The 18,138-nt window shown below is 37.5% G+C and overlaps 1 protein-coding gene across 1 annotated transcript in view; it reads right to left on the minus strand.

Annotated features, from left to right (window-relative positions):
* Window positions 1–18,138, minus strand: part of RCE1 (Ras converting CAAX endopeptidase 1) — a 976,724-nt gene that overhangs the window by 577,232 nt on the left and 381,354 nt on the right. The window lies entirely within an intron of this gene.

Below are 18,138 nucleotides of genomic sequence, written 5' to 3' on the forward strand. Positions count from 1 at the left end.
ACCACAGTAGTCAGGAAATCCTTCTACGTGGCACACCTTATCACAAAAGGGTTCTCATCCAAGAAAAAAAAGAGGTCATTGTTCCCCTCTACTCGACACTCATTAGACCCACTATAGAGTACAACTTTTGGAATGTACCTCACAAAACATCTGCAGCAGCTGAAAAGGCCACAGAAGTACCTCACAAAGAGGGTTACTGGCCTCAAACAGATGCCCTACACTGACCATCTCAAAAAACTCCAGCTTTATTCCGTATCATATCTCCTCCTCCGAGGTGATCTCTGCCCAACATATAAAGCTATGTCAAACCCAGAGCTGTTGGACATGCTACATCTAAAGAAATCCCAATCCCTCCGAGCTACACGCTCTATGGATCTAAACCTTGTCACCAGAATAAACAGGACATGGTGGAGGGATAGATTCCTGTCTCAGAGACTTCCCATACTCTGGATCAAGCTACCCATCTATATCAAGCAAAGTTCCTCATTAGCACTCTTCAAGAAAAATCTTAATGAGTGGATGGGAAATAGGAAATGCACCCTGGGGATCACTTCTGTGGCTTTGCTCGACAGGAGCACAGGAAAATAACTTTCTTGGGTGGCATAAGCAAGGGAACCTTGTTGGCTAGGCTTACTTAGGTTCTTGGGCCAATAGCCTAGTACCTACCTATCAAGTGCTAACTAACCACCAATGTATTTAATGGAGTTAGGGGATTGATTTTTTTAGTTCTGATAAAGTTTCTTTACTAAATATGGAACAAAAGTGCTTAATTTATTACTTATTTATTTATTGACCAGGAATGTCCAGTGGGTCAGGAACCCATTTTCAGTGGAGGCACAGGGAGAAAAGCTCCACAGTCAAATAAAAATATAGACACTTGACAAAAACATTTTTGAAAGTAAAAATATGTAAAATTTGAAAAAATATATAAAAGAAGAATACACAGACAATATAAAACTTATCAGTATGTATCAAAACTTATATAAACTTAGATGACATTTGGTAGTATAGTATAAAGCTTGAGTTGTTTCTTTTTGGTACTGCATGATAAAAACATGGCAGTTCTTGTCAATAATAGAGCTGTGTTGCTGTCAGGGTAATTTATTTTTAACTATTGAAGTGGATTACAGATAAGTAGTAAAGGTTTTATGGTGGTTTGTTTGATTTGCAGTGGCATTTGAGATTACGTAGGAAGGAAGTTTTTAATGCTACTTTATATGTCTTTATACAGTGTATTTGGATAATATGGAAGGGTAAGGAGTTCCATTTTTTAGCAATGCTATGAAAGAACAAGCATTGTCCAGCTCTCTTATTGGGTTTGGTTACACTTAGTAGCAATTTGTCGGAAGATCTTAGGGTACGTGCTGGAATATAAGTTTGTAGTATTGATGAGAGTGCTAGGCAGGTATTTGGTTTATAAATTAGTTTATGGGCTAGCATTAGCTAGCCCATAAACAGTTTGGCAAATCCAACCAGTTCAGTTCAGAGATTGTTTGGCAGTGGTGTAAGCGGTTAGGCTTTCCTGAGGCGAATTTAGCTATTTTATAGTAACAAGACTGAAGTTTATTGCGGAGGGATGAGTGATAGTAAAGATGGCACTACCATAAAGTAGAGCAGGGATGAGTAAGGTACTTGGCCAGTTTTATTTTGGTGTTTTTGTCCATGTAAAGTTTATGACAATAAAGTTAAGTTTAAAGTATGTTTTCTTTATTGTGTTGAGAATGTGTGCTTCAAAGGTGAGATTTTTCTAGTCTATATCTGGTGGTTTTGAAGAGAATAGTTTTTTTTTTTTTTTTTGGCGTTTAGTAGCAGTTGTGAATTGTTTAGCCATGACTCAATCTCTGTAAAAGTATTTTGAGTAACTGTGAGGAGGTCAGAGAAATTGTTTGAAGTAGATATTATTGTGGAATTGTCGGCATATTAGATAATTTTACCTAGTTGAGAGACTTTGAGGAGGTCATTAATAAAGATGTTGAAGAGTAATGATCCCAGAATGGAACCCTGTGGGACTCCTATGTTGTTATATATGATCAGATTGGACATTATGCCACTTTACAGATTGTTGTCTATTGTTCAGGTATGATGTAAACCAGCTGAGGGATTTCAGGGCACAGCCAAGTTTTGTTAATTAGATCAGAAATTTAGTATGTGATACTGTGTGAAAAGCTTTAGATAGCTCCAATAGGATTACTGAAATGGGGTGATTTGAATCTAAGGCTTTGTTGACAGTATCGGTGAAAGAGTAGGGCTGTAATAGTGCTGTGCTTTGGGCGGAAATCATGTTGAGTGGGAGACAGAAGATTATTATCAATAAGGTACTTGAGTAATTGTGTGTGTACACACTTCTCAAAGATTATGGCTAGTGGGGAAAGTATAGAGATGGGGCGATAGTTTGAGAGGTCGTGAGAGTTTCCACCTTTATGTAGTGGGGTAATAGATTTTTTCCATAGATGTGAAACGTATCCTCCTGTGAGAGAGAGGTTTATAAGATTACTAACTGGATATGCAATTGCATTTGCCGCTAGTTGTAAATATTCTAGAGAAGGTTGTCTGCAGATAGTTTACATATGAGAGATGTGGGTACTAGTTGAATAGAAAATGAGTGAGCTGCGGAAGGATTGGAATTTTTGTCAGGAATGAGTGGTGCATTGTCATTTTGTATGAGATTATTAGTATTCTGGGAGTACTGGTTTGGTCTTGTTGAGAAGTCTGATTCATTTTTGCATGGTGGTAATAATGTGAGTATTAAAGTCATGGGATATTTAATTAGGGGTCTTATCAGGTGCAGAAGAGGGATTCTGTAGAGTTCCAGGGTTGAAATGGGTGGAGACTGACTTCCAGAATTTCTTTGGATTATTTTGTAAGGTTGTTAGCTTAGAGGAGAAATATATATATTTTTTTTTAATCTTGTATTACAAATTTCTTGGCTATATTTCTTAGTTTGGAATTAATTTCATTTTGATGTGTTCTATCTTTTTGCCAAATTTTCCATATCTTGTCCCTATGAAAGGTGCATTGTTTGGTCAGTTTTGTTAGCCACTGGGCATGATTCACTTTTGTTTGCTTGATTTGCTTAACCTTAATAAAGTTCATTTTGAAGTTTGTGGTTAGTGGCTAGTGTTCCTTTTTTGTGATTACTTAGCTGGTCTCTTTGGTCCTTTGCAGTTTCCTTCTGTAAACTTAATCCAACCCATACATTTAGAGGTTTAGGTTCTTGCAGGGGAAGTGCATCATTAAAGTGAATATGTTTCCTCTCATACCAAACTCTGTTTCTACAGCTCTCATCTTGGGCAGCTGATATTTGTGGTTCCCTGTATTTTCACTGAAATTACTTTTTCATAGCTGTTCTAAGTCTGTTACAGTCCTGTAAATAAAGTACTTAAAACAGTATACATAGCTTTATCAGCATTTTCTGCAGATATCAATCTCCACGGAAAATTCACAGTTTATTAAGGTTTGTTACATTAACTAAAAGGTTGACTAAATATATAAAAAATAGTTACATAATTTTGAGTTTGTGGTAAGAGAAGCCTTAGTCAGTTGGTTTGCATGTTACTTATTCTAAAATTGCTACAGTCATCCTTGGCTGTCTGATCTTGGACATACTGGATTAAACAATGGGTGCCAGCATAGGTGCAACCGTGCAAATGGCCATATTCAACTTGAGGTGCTAACTGCACTGGTTTCTGACTTGGGGGTGACTTTCATTTCTTCTTATTGAGAGGTTTAAATGCTGAGCTGTTTAAAATGCCTTATTTACTTCAGTGTATGCATTTATTTGAACGTGTTAACCAGTGTAATCTATTCATGCATTCATCACAAAGTAGTAAAAATTCAGGTACTATGCAGACGCATTATGTGGAGATACAAGACTTGGCTTAATTGCTTGGGGTTGGGGATGCTATTTTATGAAATAATATGCGTGCCACTTTGTATAGAATTCACCTCAGTTGTGGAACTCGCAGCCATAATGGAAGGTTGGATGCGAGGTTAGTGCAGCCATTTGTTTTATAAATTACTACTTTTTTAAAAAATTTTACTTTTTGTGGTTGATGACAGTGGGATTTTAAATGACTGCCATGATTTGCTCTAGGTAACTTTAATTTTGGAGTAAGTTTTACAGATAATGGCTATATTCTGCCATTTAAGCTGTTATACAGATTCTGTACAAGCCATTTGGAGGAGGAGTCAACCTTGTAGGAGATGGCTGCTAGAAGAATTAATAGGGCTTGTTTTAGACTACACACTTGGCTATTACGAGTAAGTGAACATTTTTATGTTTGGGAGATTCTTATTTAGACTGTGTATTATTGATGGCATCTCCTGTGTTTGATGTACTGGAGACATTTAAGTAGAAAGTATGCATCTGATGTACTCCTCGTTTCCATGTTGTATGGTTTATGTAGTGTAAAGCTTTGTATTCTACGTTTCATTTTTTGGGTTGCTTGTATTCATTTTCTCTGTGTGCAATTATTTCACTGTGTTTGTGTAGGGTTGTTATTTACATAGGTAAAAGGATATTTTCTCACCGATTGCTTGGGGGTCTGGTTTTCCAGGAGGTTTACCACATTCTTTTTGCTTTGATCAGCAGGACTGTAGCTCATTTGAGAAGATGTGGTCATTGTTGAAGGTTTTAGTGTGTCTTATTAGTGAGGTATTTTTATACAGTATTTATTGTGTTTTCCTTTTGTGGATGGTGAAAATAAGTTTAGAACTAGTTTTGTTCAAGGGTTGTGAAACCAAAGTTCTGGCTTCAGCTCCTGATGATGTATGTGGTAGTGATTATGGCCATGTTTTATTGCTCAGATATTGGGTAGGTTTTCCTGATGGCTCTATTGAGCCTACTTCACACAATAACATGGCTCCAGTGCGACATTCTGATACACACTGACAAGCTTACTGAAGGATGCTACAGGTTAGTGTACATTTCAGTTTTGAGAGATTATTTAAATTCTCTTTAGTTATTTATGTCATCTCTTGAATTTGAAGTATATGTTGTAGGAAGAAATAAGTATGAATGATGCATTCAGTGTATTTTTGTGCCATGTTTTGTGTGTAATATGTTCACAGGTTTATACTAGCCTAACGACCACCAGCATCTTTACAAGTCCAAAATCTGGGATAATTTTTAAATATTATCCTAATTCAATTAAAAGTTCATAAGAGAATAAGTGTTTTCATCAACCTGGATTTCCTAAAGACTTCGAAGAATGAACTTGAATGTCTGACATTACTGACTGAACAGTTTTCAGTGATTTACCATTAAATCAAAACATTTGACAAGGAGAAGGGTAATAATATGAGACAAAAATCAGGGATAGTTAAGCGGTATGAAGTAGTTATTGCCCAGTAATATTGCTTTCATTGTTTTTCAGTATGATAATTGTTGTTGTGGTGTGAGTGGTAGATAAAGTTAGGAAGTGAGTGAAGAGGGTGAGCAAGGAGGTGTAAGGTATGAATAAGAACTTTTACGCCTTGAAGGCTGTGTATAGCCGAGGCGCTAGAGAGAAAATGTCGTAATAAAACCTTTATTGGCTATATCATGCTGCTTTTTGTGTTGTGGCACATCAATACCAATGTTGTTCAGATGAATAAGAACTTGTTCATATTTAGGAATATTGTTAGACTGGGGTTGAACAAGAACAGAGACAAATTTTGCCTGAGAATTATTTCAGAATGGTTTTAAAGTACTAGAGGTAGGGTATTGACCTGATGGATATAACTAACTAAGGAGTTCCAGGCCTTAGCAATACGGTATAAATATAAATCATGCCCTGCAGGTTTAAGTTTATGGACAGAAAGTTTTTTCCTCTCTGGATCATAACGATTGAGTTCAAACATAGTTGTGTAGAATGGCATTTAGTGCCCGACAGGCAGATGTATTTGGATAATTTTATAGGTGGAAAGAAGCTGTATATATGTTACTTGATGGGGCAGTTCTAACAATTTAGGCTGTCAGTGCTATACAGTAATGGGTTCTGAAGGGGGTACTTGCTGCAAATTTAGTAATTTTATTATAGCATTGCTCAAATTTTGCTTCTTGTGCTGCCTGGAAGTCAGTTAAGAATGGGAGCGTCACAAAGTAGTGATGGGAGGGGGTATTTAGTGGCAAGTGTAGCATTAGTTGTGTTGGTGAGAAAGTTTTTGGATCTGTAAAACATGGAGTTTTTGGTGATTTTTTTATGCATTTTTAAATGGGTAATCTTCAAGTGTAGTACCTCGCAGGATGAGCAGTAGCAAATCCCACCCCGAACACGCCTCCAGCCCAAGCAGGCATGAATATTTATTTTGCTCCTGCCGTACCGTTACTTTTAGTCAAACAGACTCAAATCATACCAATGCACACACACACAATTCCTTGCATCGTACCGTTCATTTTATTCAGGGAAACCATAAGCATTTTACAGAAGTAATTTACAGAAGTCATCATGCATTATTCAACCATTGCAAATAAGAGTCAAATCATACAAATTCTCACACAGAATTCCTTCCACCGTAGCGTTAACTTTATTAAAAGTGTGACTGGAACTGCTTTATTGATTATTAAACAGGTGTGATTAAAAACAGTCAAAAACCGGCAGCAGTTAAACATATATTTTGTAGCACTGAGGGGTGTTTAAGTGTAAAAGTGTGACTGGGACTTCATTGATTTGAACGTGTTATGTTATGGGACCATTTTATCATTTGTGTATGTAATGTTTTTAGCATGACTGTCACACTCATACTCAACTTTCCCCTGCCAATCATGGACACCACGCCCAAAGCTGTGCAGAAATGAGTGAGAGGTACTACACTTGGAAATCACCTTTATATGCACGTCAAATGTGAGATTAGAAGTTCAAAGGTAAGTACTAGGTTAGCTGCCCTTGCAGGCCATTTTTGTCTAGCTAATTTCCCTTTGTGTGTTTGAAATAACCTATCCCACTTGGTTATAGATTGGTCTTACCTGTCCCATGGTTGATAACTATATGCTCCCCCTAATGACAATAACTAGGATCATACCATAGACATGCACAGGATAAAGCATTTAGGAGCTGCATCTGTCCATTTGTTGCACAGGGGCAGTTTTGGGGTAAATTTTCTGTTTCTCATCCATAGATCTAAGTTGCCCCTGAAAATGGACAGGAATGAACTTTGTTTAATGCGGATGGGGAGTCTGTCCCACAGTAGTGGTATACTCTATGAAATATACATGTCCCTTCAAACTGTTCTATTTATGTTGCAAAATAGGTTCAGATCTCTAGACCAAGTATTTCTTCAGATTCTGTATTACTAAGGGAGAAAATTTTAAATTTTGTTTTTCACGAGAGAGGGATATGGGGAAAAAAAGTTTTTTTTTTGGGGGGGCGAGTATGAGTTGCAAGTTACAAAGTCATGTTTCAGTCTCTGTTACAGCTTCCTGAGTAATTTTTGGAGATGTTCCAGGGTATCTGGTATGCTTATGAGTGTGGAGTCATCAGCATATTGTATTAGGGAGGCCTTTTGTGTGGATCAGTGGAGGATGCTAGTGTGTTAAAGAGGAGGAAACCAATGATAAAGCCCTGTGGTACAATGGTGGTGACTGGGTGGTGTGGAAAGAGGGTGGAATGCCATTTTACTGACAGATACCTGTTGGACAACTAGGTTTTGAACCACAGAAGAGTGGGCTTAGACAAGTATAAAAATATTGCCATTTCTTGTGTGGAGCTTTTCTCCCCGGGCCTCCACTTAAAAAGGACCGGTGTCCAGTCGGAATTTCCTAGTAAACAAATGTAAATAAATAAAAATAAAATAAATAAAAATAGGGGGAGACTAGTTTGTCATTTCTCTAGCTTTGTTAACAGTTTCTATAATGGTTAGAAATGCAGTGTTAGTACTATGGGAGGTATGCAAGCCATATTGTCTGGAGGATGGGAGTTCCTCATGCAGGAGATAGTTTAGCAAATGTTTTTGAGTACATATTTCATGTATTTCAGAGAGAATGGATGAAAAAGCCAGTACAGTTCAGTCATCTGATTTTTGGTCAGCTGTACTACGTTTCCCTTTTGGCCATAAAAACTGGATGCTAAAGGACAGTATCCTGTATATTATATATATTATATACCTGTATATTATACAATGTATGTTTATTAACTTGTGAGTGGAGCGGGCATGTTTATTGTGACAGAGTGGCTAAAGACTTATCAATGGTTCTTTTCTCAAAGACCCAGAATCATGGACACTTCACATATTATTGTAATTCAATTAAAAAGATTCATTTTCTGAACAAGAAATAGGAAATATGAAACTTCACTGCTGAACATTGACTGAACGTAAACCTTGTTGATTTATGAGGAAATCAATTTTTGCAAAGGTTATTAGCCTTATAAGCTCATTACCATTTCTCTGAATCGAACATAAGAGCTGTTATGCCTGACTATGCTTAGCTGATAGAGTCTTCGGAAACTCAAAGTCCATATGGTTGAGACCATATGATCGAGTTTTCAGAAACTCAAAGCTTTGAATGGAGGTCGCAGTACAGCGAGGATCAGGCAATTTACCCTTTTCTTCATTGTAGTGCGATCTTAGAGTTCATAGGATCATAGGAGATTACTAGGCTATCAACCCGAAGGCCATTTTACGTCTATCCGTTTCAACGCAATGTAATACCGCAGAAGTATTAGTCAATACCCAAGACTGCATTTAGTGATGACTGCCTGTGTCCTGGAGGGCTGTGGGCACTATCCCTGGTAAGAATTTTTGGTCCCCATTCACTCATCCAGATTCCTCTTTGCTCTGTTTCACATAAATTGGTAGACTGTTTCAAATATGTGTCCGTTTCTGGAAGATGCATCTGTCCCTCCAGCATGCCCTATTTAAGTCACAGGCTATATTTAGGTCCCTGGAATGGGTATCCCTAGACCCTTTTGATTTATGGATATGCAATAAGTTCATTCGGTTTCAGTTTTCGGTTGCTCTGTAGGCCAGGCATAAGTCTCCCCTAAGAAGTCTATACGATACAGAGTATAGTGACAGGGACTTTAGTCAGTCCATGTAAGGCACATGCTGGAGGCCCTTGATCTTTGTTAGAAACCTCTGAAGTCTCTCTAATTGCTGTAGGTGCTTAGTACGGTACATACCGAATGGGAGTTATACTCAATTATGGGCCGGATAAGTGTCAAGTATCGGGGGAGTTATAACTCCTTTTGCTCTTGAGACAATCCCTTTACTAATCAAGTGAGCTATGCGGAAAGCTTTCCTTACAACAGCAGACATGTGGTGGTCAAAGTTAAGGTCACAGTCAACCTGTGATCCCAGGTCCCTTACCACTTAATGGGTGTTGTTATTGATTTGATAGTGTGAAGGGACACTGTTTATGCTAAAGGGAATGATGATGCATTTCTCTGCATTCCATTTGAGAACATGACTAATACAGCAGTAGCTGGTGTGAGGGTGTGCAGATTTTTTTTTGTGATGTTCAAAATAGTATTAGAGATTAAGAACAATGCTCACAATTTTGCAATCATCTGCATATTTTGTCAGTGTTGCCAACACTGTTGACATCCAAGAAAAAGATGCAAAAAATGACTGGTCTCAGAACAGAATCTTGTGGGACTCCACTTGTGATTGGTTGTAGTGATGATAGGAATCCATCTGTTCTTACCTGTTGTGTATAACCACATTGCCAGTTGGACCAAGGTTATTGCATCTTCATATACTTTGTGCTTTGTAAGTGCTCCAATTTGCAGATGATTGCTTTGGTCGACAGGCAGAAGTATGGTGTTTTTAGGTCAACTATCCAGTTTATTAAACAGGCTTTTTGTCAGGTGTATGCCTAATTGAAACAGGTAAGAGGGATGTGGTTGTGTGTGTTTGCTAATGTGTGTGGGTTAAGGACAGCGTAAGGGTTAGGTAATGGAGTCCATTATGTGTGTGTGATTGTGAGTGTTTAGAGTTAGATGGGGGAATAGATGTGTGTGTGTGATTGTGTTTAGGGTTAGATGAGGGGATAGATGTGCATGTGTGATTGTGAGTGTTTAGGGTTAGATGAGGGGATAGATTTTGTGATTGTGTGTGTGTCTCAACTGTCTTATGTAGTGGTACTGTAATGGGTGCATCATTTCTAAATTTAAGACGCAGGTTAGAGTTAGGGGCAGTGTTATTACGTATTATTAAAGTGGAGCATGGAGGCTTTGCTGGCTATAATGGATCCAGTAGTCCAAATTTCTTATAAATCCATATATGAAATAGCCCAGTTAATACTAAAGCTACAGATCTAAATATACTCCAACCAATAAATAAAATTATGATGACTGATTAGATTTATAACAGTGCTTACCCACTTCTCTGGAACAAACTAACTCTCCAAGTTAAAAAGTGTGACACGCTGTCTGCATTAACGTGGATAACTGGTTGAACATTCATAAATCCACCCAGTATGACTGGCCTGACCCTCCTTGAAAAAGGATGAAAGGCTTAAGGACGGGTACTAGCAAATCTGAAATGTCCTAGCATCTCAGTTGACTTGCAACTCTTATGAACCTATGACATATAACTAAGTCACATCCCTGTACGGAAACAGAGTTAGTGGGCCTTACATGCATAGGCCTGCTTTCCTGATGACTCGTGTGACCTGCATGGAGTTCCAATATGTGGGAGTAGAGGAGAAAGAAGAGTATGTGCTGCCTTGTCAGTGCCAAAGGCTGAGATCATTTAGTGTGTCTAGAGCAGTTTGACAAAATGGTATTTGTAAAGACAGTATGTGCACTGGTGAGTGCATTGCAAGACCATAACATTTTTACATGGCCACTACAAAAATATCAAGTATATTAGTCATCAAAATACTTTAATGCACTTTTCTTTTTGCTTTTGTGTTTCAGACCATCTTGAGATGCTTGTTTCTGTAAATGTAACCCAGCTCATATGTTCAGAGGCTTTTGTTCTTGTAGGGGAAGTGCATCATAAAAAATGGATGCGTTTCCTATCATGCCAACCTCTGTTTCTATGACTCTCCTCTTGGGCAACTGATGTGTGGGTCACCAGATTTTTCCAGAAATTATTTTTTCTTAGTTCTTCCAAGTCTGTTACAGGGCCATAACTAGGGCACTTAAAACTGTATACTTTATCATTTTCTGCAGATATCAATCTCCACTGAAAATTTACAGTTTTTGAAATTTGCTACATTAACTAAACTAAAACGCTGACTATAAAAAATAGTTACATAATTCTCAGCTTGTGATAAGAGAAGCCTGAGTTAATTGTGTGTTAATTATTCTAAAATTACTAGTCATCCTTGGCTGTATGTTAAGTGTTTTTGATCTTGGACATACTGGTTTAAACAATGGGTGCTAGCACAGGTGAAAATGGCCATATTCAACTTGATGAGGTGCTAACTGCATTGGTTTCTGGCTTGGTAGTGATTCTCATTTCATTGAATAAGAGGATTAAATTCTGTGCTGTTTACAATGTCTTATTCATTTCAGTGTATGTATTTACTTGAATATGTTAATCAGTGTAAGCTATTCATGCATTCATTGCAAAATAGTAATTTCAGGCATTGTCTGGGTTCACCCTGTGGAGAGACAAGACTTGGCTTAATTGTTTAGGGTGTGTATGCTGTGTGTTATGAAATGATGCATGTGTCACTTTCTACTGAATTCAGCTCACTTGTGGAACTCGCAGTCATGATGAAAGGTTGGACTAGAGGATAGTGCAGCCTTTTTTACAAATTACTACTTTAAGAATTGTACTTGTGGTTGCTGACAGTGAAATTATAAATGAATGTCATTGCTATAAGTGACTTGAATTTTGGAGTAAATTCTACAGATTATGGCTATATTCTGGTGTTTATGCTGTTATGTAGATTTTTGTGGAAGTCATTCGGAGAAGCAATCAGTTTTGTAGGAGATGGCTGCCAGAAGAATTAATGGGACTTGTTTATGCTACAAACTTGGACATTACATGTAAGTAAACATTTTTATGTGTGGGGGATTTTAATTTAAATTGTGAATTATTGATGGCATCTCTTTGTGTCTGACTTACTTACTGGATAATTTTAAGTAGAACGTGTGTATATATGATCTACTTCTTGTTTCCATGTTGTATGGTTTATATGGTGTAAAGCTTTTGTGTTATATGTTTAATTTTTACAGTTTGCTAGTTTTCCTGCCCTCTGTGTATGCAGTTATTTTGGTGTGTGTGGGGGTATTATTTACATTGGAAACTAGCTATTTTTCCCTGACTGGTTGGGAGTATGGTTTTCCAGGAGGTTTACCATGTTCTCTTTGCTTTGTTCTGCAGGACTTTAAAACCTTCAACAATTACCATTTCTTTTCAGCTGAACTAGTGTGTCTTATTAGCTGGGTGTTTTTTTATACAATGTTTATTTTGTTTTCCTTTTGTGGATACTGGCAATAAGTTTGGAACTAGCTTTCTTGAGGGGTTGTGAAACCTAAGTTCTGACTTCACTTCCTGCTGCAGTATTTGGTAGTGATTACGGACATGTTTTAATGCTTAGACACTGTGTAGGTGTTCCCGCTGGCTCAGTTGAAATGACGTCTGCATCACACAAAAACATGGCTCCAGTAACACACTATGGTACGTGCTTACAAACCCACTAAAGGATGCTAGAGGTCAATGTGCATTTTTATGTTTTGAGAGATTATTTATATTCTCTTTAGTTATTTATGTCAACTCTTGAATTTGGACTATATGTTGTACGAAGAAATAAGTATGAATTATGTATTTATTGTATTTTTGTGCCATATTTTGTGCATAAATAGGTTGATAGGTTTATACTAGACTAACAGCCACCAAGGTCTTGACAAGACCAAAATCAGGGATAATTTTAAATATTGTCCTATTTCAGTTAGTAGAACAACAAGATTTTCATAAACAGTTGAGGGCTATCATGGTTGTATGGCGCTTTTACAATGGCAGACATTTGGGTTTCTGTCTTCATACACTTCAGAAAGTCCGTGCAAATGCAAACCTTTCTTTCTACTTACTTTCTGGGTTTGTACGTGCAATATTTAAGAAGTGTCCCTGTTTTTGTGCCTTTGTTCTCCCCATTACTTATGGTTTTGTATAACTTTCTTGCTCTGGGAGGTTGACAGGTATGCGAGGCAGGCGTCTGGCCATTCTGAGGAAACTGTACAGTTGATGGATATGGCTGTATAGCACTTTTACAATGTAGGGGGTGTGTGACAGAACCTGTCACACACCCCCTGCATTGCTTTCTTGCTCCCCTTTCTATTTCAGTGTCCGTGTACATTGAAATGCTTTTAAAAATTGCCATATGGCACTGAGTGCAGGGGGCATGTTAGATGTGCATGCACTACCTAAACCCGCCATCTGCACTCAGTAGTGCTTGCGTCCGTTCACCCTTAGCAGCAGTGCGCCTTCATGAATATGCAAGGTGCGCTGCTGTTAAAGCTACGCAAAAATGGACATGGTTCACTCCGTGCAGAAATAGCACTATTCCTGCACGGAGTTTATTGAATCTGGGGGTTAGTCTTTTAAAATATTCTTTAATGAGTTTTGTTCTCATTTGCTCATGTTTCATTGTTGATCCTTCATTAATTCCCAAATATTTATACACTCCCTCTTGTTCAAGCTCTTTTATATCACATTCCTGTCCCAAACTGATGTTCTCTCGGTGTTGCAGCTTTCCTGCTTTAAAGGTTGCTTTTGCACATTTATCAAATAACATTCTTATATCATCTGAAAAATGTTTGGCCACTTGCAGTTGTGCTCTCAGTTCCTCAGCTGATGACCTATACAGTTTTAAATCTTGTACAAAAAGAAGAGAAGTTTTTATACTTTGTTTTCTTGGAGCCAAGTTATAGCCATGACCTAATCTGTTAAGCAGACAACTTAATGGATTAAGAGCAAGACAGTATAGCAGTGGTGACAGTGACCCTGGAATATCCCTCTTTGAATTTTTATCCCTGGCATAGTAATTTGCAGTTAAGGCATGATAAAGGACAAAGTGGTTTGCCTCTGTTATATGGTCGCTGTAGTTTAATCAGTCAGTGTAGGGTGTATCTTATAGATTTTTAAGCACTCTTATCCACAAATGTGGGATACTGTCAAATGCTTTTTTGTAGTCTCCATGCCATACTTAGATTCTTCCCCTTTTTAGTTTTCCATCATGAATGTATTTAATAGCAAATGGTCCTTTGTTCCATACGACATTCTTTTTTTTACCTTTTTGCTCTATTGCCTTGATTTGCGCTTTCCTCCGAATGACTATTAATTACAGTGTAAAGTTTATACATTATTGGAAGGCAAGTTATTGGTTTATAGGTTTTAGGATAGCTTTCAGGTTTGCTCTTAAGTATGAGTACTGTTTTTCCTCTTGTTAACCAGGTTGGTGTCTGTTCTTGGTGCGCATATAAATAGTTTTCACTCATGGCTAAATCTTCATGCAAAGATGTTAGTACTTTTAGCCAGAAGTTAGGTATTGCATCTGGGCCTGGGGTTTTCCAGTTAGGAGATTTTCTTAAGTTGTTTCAATCTCTCTGGTGGTTTCTTCATCCCATTTCGTATCCTATACATTTGAACTTCTTTATTCTTTCTTTTACTTCTTCTATCCATTTAGCATCTTTGTTATGTTCCACAAGGTCTTCATAGACATTTCTCCAAAACGTATCTATTTCTTCTTTTTTTGGAGATGTTTCAGTTCCTTTTACCTAGTTTCACAATTCTCTATAAAACTTTTGTGGGTCATCAATAAATTGCTTACTTTGTACTTTTTCTTTATATTTATCTGCATATCTTCTACGTTTTTCTGCCTGTGCTGATATTGTTAATTTATTTGTGATAGTGCATGATGGATCCTGAACTGTTCTGATACTGCACATTAGTTTCATCACATCTGTCTTTCTATTTTTGCTCATCTGGTCCTTCTATACTCTTTCAACAGTGGTACTTCTTGTCTTAATTACTGTATAGTTTTCACTATTCGATACTTGCATGGTGGCATTCAATTTCTTCCTTTCCCTTACTAACCTGTGTTTTTGTGGTAAGACTGCCATTAATTTAGCTGCACAGTAATATATCTCATTTACATCTGTTATACTGCCAAGAATCTCTATGTACAGTCCTAATTACTGTGCTCCTTTGTTTTATCAAAATTGTAACTTTTATGGTTTTATTGATTTTCTGCAGTCTATTTCTTTCATTAATCTTAAATATATATGTCCACCTCTTAAATCAAGCAACTCTTCTCTTAGATCATTTTCTTCTAAATTGAGAGCACGTTCTTTGCTCTCCATTTCCTGTGGGCATTCTATAGGAAGATTCAGATCATCTTCCTGTGCCACATTCTCTTCAGTTTCATCCTGTGTCATCCATTGCTTTGTCATATGGGAACTCTCTGGCCTTCACTCCACAATACTGACTGCATCTGAGTTGCCACAGTTTCCTCTTCCTGCCCTTGCTGTGCAACCCCAACTGAACACTTCACATGGCAAATGATCAGATGTTTCTCATTCTGCTGGTTTCTCCTTAATTTGGGGATCCATTTCTCTATCCTGCTGTGGTGTTTTCTTAGATTTTCTACATTAAATCCTTCGCTTCACAGGTATGCCATAACATCATTTTCTCTCTCTTTAACTTCTCCATTACTTATTCTCATCTACTTTTCTTTTTTTTTCTCTTATTTTTTGTATTGGAACATTTTCGATATCCCGATGCCTTTGTCTATATTTCTCTTCAAATATCTTTAGTGCCGCTCTTTTTGTATTGATCAGTTATGCTTTCTCCTTTGGATAAATATTACACCATATTAAACTCTTTCTTTCTCGTGTCCATATTTCTTCTTCAGATGTCTCCTGATCTTCCTTACTCTCCTTACTTTGGGGACTCGCTCCATATTGCTGTGATGTATCCAGTGTTATACTTTATACACCAGATCCTTCAATTCACAATTATTCCATAACTTCAACTTATATATTTTTTTAACTTCTACTTTACTAATCTTCTGTTCTACATTCCCTCTTTGTGATCTTATTTTTATTATGAAATTTGCCATATCTGGATGTCTTTGCCTGTATTTCTCAACGAATATCTTTGGGGCTGCCTTTTTTGTATTGATTAATTTGGCTATCTCCTTTCCATAAATATTGTACCATATCAGATCTCTCTTTTCCATATCCATATTTCTTTTTTATACCTTTCAAAAATATCTAGGTTTTGTTCTTTATATTTTTGTACCTCCTCAGATGCTTTTTTTCCCCAAAGAGATCAACGTTTCTTGCTCTATATAATGTTTTTCATAACTCTTTTGTATTAATGAACATTTTTTTATTTGAAGCTTTTGAAATTTTTTCTTGTGGAAGTATTTTTCTTTCCTCTAATTTCTCTCAATCTTTTTGTATGTCTTGTGTGTGGAAATTCTGGGCTTCTTGCACAATAGTAACAAAACAATTTATTTCTTATCCTCAAGTAGGTCACTCTATTGTCTTTATGGCTCTTTTTGGCCTATCAGTTGTTGTGATTTTGTGTGGACTACTACTTCCTTCTACATCAGGGGGGACACCCCCCCCCCCCGGGCCTGGCCTAGCCCAGCCCCATCATAGGAATGTGTCAGTGTCTTGAGGATTCTACACTAATTTTTTCTGGTCCTGGCACCATTGCACCTACCAGGATTGGACACTTTTTTTTATCTTGGGTCTTGTGTACTCAGCTATCTTTTATTTTAATTTTTAACCTACTTCTGTTCAGGATATATAAAATACAGTGTATATATCAGTGCTGTCTTGGTGAGATTTTGTGAAAAACAGGGTCCACCTTGGGAAGGTACTCAGCAAGTCTTGAGGATGAATTCAGTTTCGCTTGCGGACACATCATTTCGTCATTTGGACCCTAGGTGGCTCCATTGACAATGAGCTCTGCACTCACGGTTGTGTTTCGCCTTTGAGGTTGCAGGCATAGCTAAAGAATGCTTTGTGGTTGTCCCTGGCCTGGAAGGCTAAATTTACTGCAGATTTGTCTTTGTTAGACTTTATTTGTCCTCTGAGCTGCTTGTATAGTGAAAAAGTTCTTTTATCCTGCTAGGTGCTATACCGCCTAATTTTTGTTATGTTTTTTTTTATATATATAGCCTGTTGATGTTATGATTCCACCATGGATTTTTTTTTTAGTTAGTTCTGTTCTTCCTGATATGTACAGCTGCCTCTACACAGCTATTAACATGCTTGTATAGAGTTTCAGTGAACAGTTCTTCACAGGTAGCAGCTGTTTCAGGTTTCTGGGGGACTTGGAATGTTGCCATATTATGACTTAATAGTAGAAAGCCTTTTGAATAGTTCTTGAACATTCTAGAGTTAGTTGCAACTCCAGGGTTTATTTTTACTTCAAAGAAGACCATTTTGTGTTGTGACCTTATCAGCGAAGACATTACACTAAGGGGTGTGCAACACTCTCAATATTAATGAGGACCACACTCAGTATATCTGCATGTCTGTTTGATGTATTGACAGTCTTGTCCAGGAATTTCTTTGCCTGTACATTTACTGTCATACATAATTCCCACTTAATAGTGGGGTAATTAAAGTAACCCATGAATATGGTATTGGGTTGGATGGTGTGTGTTTCCATTAAGTTTAAACACATGCTATGGGTTTCCTGGGCCATAAAGAGAAACCTATAGCTTGCAAAGAAGAGAGATGGGATTTTGCCTCTGGTGATTTGAACATGGAGAGGTTCAAGTGCATTGTCCTGTTGGACCAGCCTTAAGGTATATTTATTTTGGATGTATTTTAGATGTAAATCTAAATACCTCCCTCTTTAGTCCCAGTCTGTGTAGTAGCTGGTCTAAATGTGTGGAAGGCATTATAGCCGTGTACTGCCAATGTCTTGTCTGTGAGCTTAAACCATTGTCTCAGTGACCACACAGATATTAGCATTGTGAAAAGAGCTTGAAGGACTGGAGTTCTTTGGTGTTATGCTGTCCTATCTTGCCTTCATTCTTACTGGATGGGTTTGGAACTGATCCTCTGTTTCAACTCGGCCGTATAGTAAAGCTCGAGGTCTTCCACTGGCTCGTGTCTGTATCCCTATCCCATCATGCTCTAGTGAAGCTCCCCAGATCTCGTTTGCCGCTAAACAGATTGGGTGCTTCCATTTTGGCACTGGCTAAGTGAACAAATCTTTATTCTTTATTCGAAAAGTTCT

The sequence above is a fragment of the Protopterus annectens genome, chromosome 6.part1, assembly GCF_019279795.1.
Source record: "Protopterus annectens isolate FY-2018-M chromosome 6.part1, PAN1.0, whole genome shotgun sequence".
Lineage (NCBI taxonomy): Eukaryota > Metazoa > Chordata > Ceratodontiformes > Protopteridae > Protopterus > Protopterus annectens.